The following is a 6000-nucleotide window of genomic DNA, read 5'->3' as shown; positions in this document are numbered from 1 at the left end:
TTTACTGTGCTTGTATGCCAGTACAGGATGATGATCTATGTGAAGATCTATGTGATGATCTATGAGATGATCTATGTGAAGATCTATGTGAGGATCCATGTGGTGATTTTGTGTGAGTTTACTTTTGTGATGAAAGAATTTGTGGCCTTAGGAATGTATTTTTATACAAAGGGCTGTGGCTTTGTAGATTACTACAGCTTTGGAAAGGATGGAGATTCGATGGTTAGGTTAACCGTAATCGAGAGCAATTAACTTGCGCTTAAATTTCAGGACGAAATTTCTTTAAGGAGGGTGGATTGTAATACCCGAAAAATTCAAGTTAATTTCCGATGACGTTTTGGAAATGATTTCGTGGTCGTGGACACGAGTACGAAGCTTAGAGGAGTGTGGAATTAGTTCGAACGATTTTATTTTGAAAACTGAACGTTTTAGGGGGGGTCAAAGGAGTTGACTTTTTATACATTGGGAAATTGGGAAAACTTCCTTCATGAAAGTTGTAGAGCGCGTCGATACGAGTTCGTGGACATATGGAACGTAATATTCGGAGTTCGTATGAATAAGTTACGAATATTTGAAAATTGGGATTTTCTATAAATATGAAAAAAAATCCGAATATTGCAAATGAGGACAGAATTTCTGGAACTCCAGAAATTTCTCCCCATTTCTCTCCCGAGCCCAGCCGCGACCCCCTCCCTTCGTCACATTCGTTCTTCCTCATCCGGCCACCGATTGATGTGAAACAAAGTGGGTTTTTCTGGTCTCGACCCCCTTTACGAGTTTGTAGAAGAAATCGAAGTGAAATACGAGCTGTATGAGGCTCTACAAGGTCGAGAAGAGAGCCTCGTCGGAGACGAAATCGCTCTTCCCCACTTTTTCTGGGCTCTACTTTGTCTGGCCATATCTTCCTCTACAGGCCTCCGATCGACCTGATTCCAAAAGCAATTTTTCTCACCGTGAAGTTTTCTACAACTTTCCAGAAGACATCGACTTGAGATAACCATCGTGGTGGCCGCTAGAAGACCGAGAAGCCGCACAGCCGAGCTGGAAATCGTCTTCCTTCGCCACCTTGGTTCTCCCAGCTCCGGCCACTATAGCTCGAGTTCTTTGAGGGCTTTTCTAGCCCAGAGGAAGTAGAAGCTATCCCCAAGAAGGCTTGCAGCGATTTGATCCGGGGTGATCGAATTTTGAAGATTGGGAAACTAGGGTTCTTCGGGTTTCAAAACTTGCGAGGTAAAATTCTACTTTTTGGCTTATAATCTGACTTTGGTGTAGTTATGAAAAGTGAAATTGGAGTTGAGTTGAAGGACTTTGATGTTGGGAGTTTTGTCTAATTTTGACTTTGGATGGGTGGCGGTGCCGCCACTGTGATGGTGGTTTCCGGCGACTTCCGGACACCCCAAGGACAGTTTCTGTCCATTTTTGTGTTCTACGTGTCGATACGATCGTTTGCATATATAATTCATAATTTTTGGATATCGTATGATGAAGTTATGAATTTTTAAGTTTCGATCGATTTCGATCGTTAGATTTGTGATATGTGAAGTTAGGACCGTCAGATGGACTTGTAGTTTTGATACGATGATCTTATGACTGTCCCAGTGGCTTTGTGTGGTCATGGGCGAAGATCCGACCGTTGGATCTTCGTATAAATGCAAAACGGTGATTAGGGAGGCGATTCGTGAGAATCCGTCCGTCGGATTTTTGTATAAATTTGTGAAGATGTTAGTAAGGACGATTCAGGAAGATCTGACCGTTGGATCTTCGTGATGATTTTTGGGGGGTGATCCTAAAGGCGATCCGTGAGGATCCGACCGTTGGATCATCATTTAATTTCGATCCGACCGTTGGATTGTCGTTTGAGTATGTTTTTGAGCTATTGGCTAAGTTAAGGTCATGTGTGATTAGGTGATTGACGGTCTCCCTTGGGTGAACGATTTCGGTGTGTATTGTGTTGAATTGAAGACGCAGCGGGAATATCGAGGTGAGTAAATCGCACATGGTTCATTCACGAACCGAAATTCGGTGATTTTATTTAATTGAGAAATTGTGGAAATTGTTTTACGAAAATAAATATTTGTTTTAAATTATATGGACTTGATCGACTACGGTCCATAGGTAAGTAAAATGTATTTAAACTATAAAAATGAATTTCTAGATTTTATTGCATGTGAACTATAGTTGGTATTAGTGGTCACTCTTGTGTGGGTGACTACGTATATATATATTTACGTGGAATATATATTGGATGGTGTGATTTACTGAGTTATATTTTGAGCATTACCCTTGGAATATGTGATTTATCTTAGATGTTGTGTTGTCTATGATAATGGGTAATTGAGTAAAGTGCGATAGTTGAGTCGTTGAGATGAATTAAATGAGGAGTCGAGTGAATTGAGAAAAGCAGTCATTCGTAAGGTGAACCTTGGCCCAGGTGACACTTTACGATACAGTTAGAGCTCTAGTCTGTCTGCCATCATACTGCTTGGGGGATAAACGAGTTATCATATGCCCTTGGGTATGACATGACATACTGAATGGGGTGATTAATATAATTAATCATAAGCCTGTAAGTATGATATACTGAATGGGGTGATTAATCTAATTAATCATAAGCCTGTAAGTATAATATACTGCATGGGATGATTTATATAAATAAATCATAAGCCTGTGAGTATATATTGAGTAAACAGTTGTTTGTTTTTGAGTAGTCATGTTGAGATGTGAGTTGATTGATGCTTGAAGTGACATTGTACACTTCAATTATTATGCAAAGAAAATACTTGAGTTAAATTTATGCATGAGTTGATTTGGTTACTTTAAATCGTGCAATCCTTTCATTTACTCATACGAGCTTTGCAAAAAGCTTACCGGGTTTGTATTGTTGCAATCCCGGTACACTATTCAAACGGTGTAGCGGGTAATCCTGCAGGTCAGGAGAATCAGGGCGGTGATCGAGCGGGTTAGAGTATTTGTTATAGTTTTACAGCATTTGTAATAGTGAGGTGAGTTAAGCTCATTGAGCCTTACAATTTGATTTAGTGAGAGTGTGTTGTAATAATTAACTTGAGGATTTGATTTATTGTAATATTGAGAGGTGTGAAGTGTGGTTGTTTGTGAGAAAAAAATTCAGGACGTTTATTCTATTAAGTTGTATAATTCATGTTTCGGATTTGGATTTGTTATTCAAAATCCGGGGCGTGACATGTCTCCTTTCTTTTACCAAAAGTATTGGAACTTGGTTAGTCTTGATGTATCTAATGCAGTTACAAACTCATTGGAGATGGGGAAGTTTTGGGATCAATCTAATTATACCTACTTGTGTCTTATACCAAAAATAAGAGATCCAGCTCATTTCAGGCCTATTGCACTGTGCAATGTTATATGCAGAATAAGCTCAAAGGTTGTTGCAAATCGTCTAAAATAGTGCCTACTCGAAATCATATCACCTCTGCAAAGCGCTTATGTGTCTGGAAGACTGATATCAGATAATATATTGGTGGCAACAGAAGCTGCACATTTCATGCACAAGTTAAAACATCAGGAAACCGGTTTCTTCTCCCTCAAGCTAGATATAAGTAAAGCTTATGATCATCTGGAATGGTAATTTCTGCTGGCCATGTTAACCAAGTTAAGTTTTTGTTCTCAATGGATTGAAAGGGTTATGAGGTGTGTTACCAGTGTAAGTTATGCTATTCTTTTTCAAGATGAGCTAACATCCAAAATTCTACCCACTCGTGGTATTAGACAAGGAGACCCCTTGTCACCTTACCTATTCATATTGTGTGCTGAAGGGCTTTCAGCATTAATCACAAGTGCAGTACAGAGTAGTTTGATTACTGGACTCACCATGTGCCCCCAGGCTCCTACTCTTCACCATCTGTTCTTTGTAGATGACAATCTCCTCTTTGGTACAGCCAATGTAGCTGAATGCCACAACTTTCGTGCCATTCTCAATGTGTATGAGAAAGCCTCTGGTCAAAAGGTGAACTACCAGAAGAGTAGTATGGTTTTTAGTAAGAATGTTCCTTTGGAACAACAAAATTTCTTGGCCTCCATCCTTGATGTTTAGTGAGTTGAGGAGCATGATAGATACCTTGGACTCCCACTTCAAGCAGGAAAATCCAAAACAGTGATCTTTGAGTATATCAAAGAGAAAGTTAGCAAGAAATTAATTAGTTGGAAGTCCAAAATTTTGAGTGCAACTGCTATCTATTGCCTAAGATTTTGTGATGACATTCACCAATTATGTGCCTCTTTCTTTTGGGGTGATACTGATGAAAAGAAGAAAATTCATTCGCGCAATTGGGAGAGAATGTGTCTCACAAAGAAAGAGGGAGGTATGAGTTTTAAAAACATTTATGCGTATAATCTGGCTATGCTTGCTAAGCAGGGACGGAGACTTCTCTCAAACCCTCAATCTTTAATTGCTCAGTTGTACAAAGCAAGACATTTTCCCCACTGTTCTTTTTGGGAAGCAGATCTTGGAGATTCCCCATCTTTCTCTTAGAGAAATATACTAAATAGCAGAGCTGTTCTAAAAGCTGGAGTACAGTGAAAAATTGGGAATGGGTAGCGGGTTAACATTTGGAATGATAGGTGGCTCCCCGTGGCAGCACCTTGCTCGGTACAGAAGCCTATCAACACCACCATAGAGTATGTAGCCGACCTAATTAATGAAACTACTAGGGAGTGGATTCCTGCCTCAGTAAATAGCCTTTTCCCACCGGATATTGCTGCTAGGGTTAAGTATTCCTCTGAGCAGGAAAACATGTCAAGACAGGATTATTGTTTGGAGCTTGGAAAAGAAGGGCTTTTTTTTCTGTAAAGTCCACATATTGAATAGCTAGAGATCATACTCTTCAACATGTCTTAACGTCCACATCGAATGGAGATCCTTTTCAAGAGCTGTTGAGATAACTATAGAGAGCTAAAGTCCCCGGCAAGGTTCAGGTCTGCATTTGGAGAGCATGCAATAATTTATTACCAACAAGAGAAAGATTGCTTCTAAAGGGTTATCAAGGAGATATGAATTGTCTGTTATGCGACTCAAGGCTGGAAGACACTGCACATGTTTTCTGTAAGTGCCCCATTGCATTTGGAGAGCATGCAATAATTTATTACCAACAAGAGAAAGATTGCTTCTAAAGGGTTATCTAGGAGATATGAATTGTCTGTTATGCGACTTAAGGCTGGAAGACACTGCACATGTTTTCTGTAAGTGCCCCATTGTTGAAAGCATTCTATCTGCTCCTCCGTTTAACCTGCAACACACTTTACTTCCTAATATTAACTTCAAAGAATGGATGTTGGAAAGAGCTATGCATTGTTGACCTTTTTGCTAAACTCCTCATGATCTTATGGGCGGTCTGGAAGAACAGGAACTCCACTTTGTGGCAGAACAAACCTCAGACAGCTCAAGACCTCTTACTCGGAAGTTTTGCTTGGCTAGATGATTTTCAAAAGGTGCATTCCGGTAATAAAAAGCCTGCAGCACCGAAGAAGAAAGTTTGGAAGCCTGCCAAGCAAAGTCGACTGACTCTAACTGTAGATGCAGCGTTTCTCCCAAACCAACATCGAGGAGGCATTGGTGGTGTGTTACGTGATGGGAGAGGAAGATTTAAGGCTGCCTTTGTGCGTCCTGTACCTTATACAGCATCACCTAAGCAGTGTGAATTACTTGCCATAAGGGAAGGTCTGGACCTACTCTAGTACTTCCTCCAAGAGCATGATGTAACAGTACAAAGTGATTGTTTAGAGGCCATTTCTGAAGTTCATAGCCTTGATCACAATTTATTGGCAAACGGTGGTATCATTGATGACATAAAGCAAGTCTGGAATCGGTTGGCAGGTATTAAAATAGGGCACATTTCCAGAACTTGTAATGTGGTTGCTCACCGCTTAGCTGCTATAGGTTTTGAGGATGCTCAAGTTGCTGTTTGGTTACATCAACCACCTGAGTGCATCATTGATGTACTTCAACATGATTGTGAAATGCTCACT

The 6000-nt window shown here is 40.2% G+C and overlaps 1 long non-coding RNA gene across 1 annotated transcript; it reads left to right on the top strand.

The window, feature by feature from the left end:
- The first annotated feature begins 286 nt into the window (after window positions 1–286).
- LOC133729345 (uncharacterized) lies at window positions 287–3371 on the top strand. Its single transcript, XR_009856337.1, has 3 exons — window positions 287–1230; window positions 1906–1981; window positions 2915–3371. It is a non-coding gene; the product is annotated as an uncharacterized LOC133729345 (long non-coding RNA).
- The last annotated feature ends 2629 nt before the right edge of the window (window positions 3372–6000 follow it).

The sequence above is a fragment of the Rosa rugosa genome, chromosome 2 (genome assembly GCF_958449725.1).
Source record: "Rosa rugosa chromosome 2, drRosRugo1.1, whole genome shotgun sequence".
Taxonomy (NCBI): Eukaryota; Viridiplantae; Streptophyta; class Magnoliopsida; order Rosales; family Rosaceae; genus Rosa; species Rosa rugosa.
The sequence above is the reverse complement of the archived record's forward strand: the minus strand, read 5'-3'. Positions and strand labels throughout refer to the sequence as shown.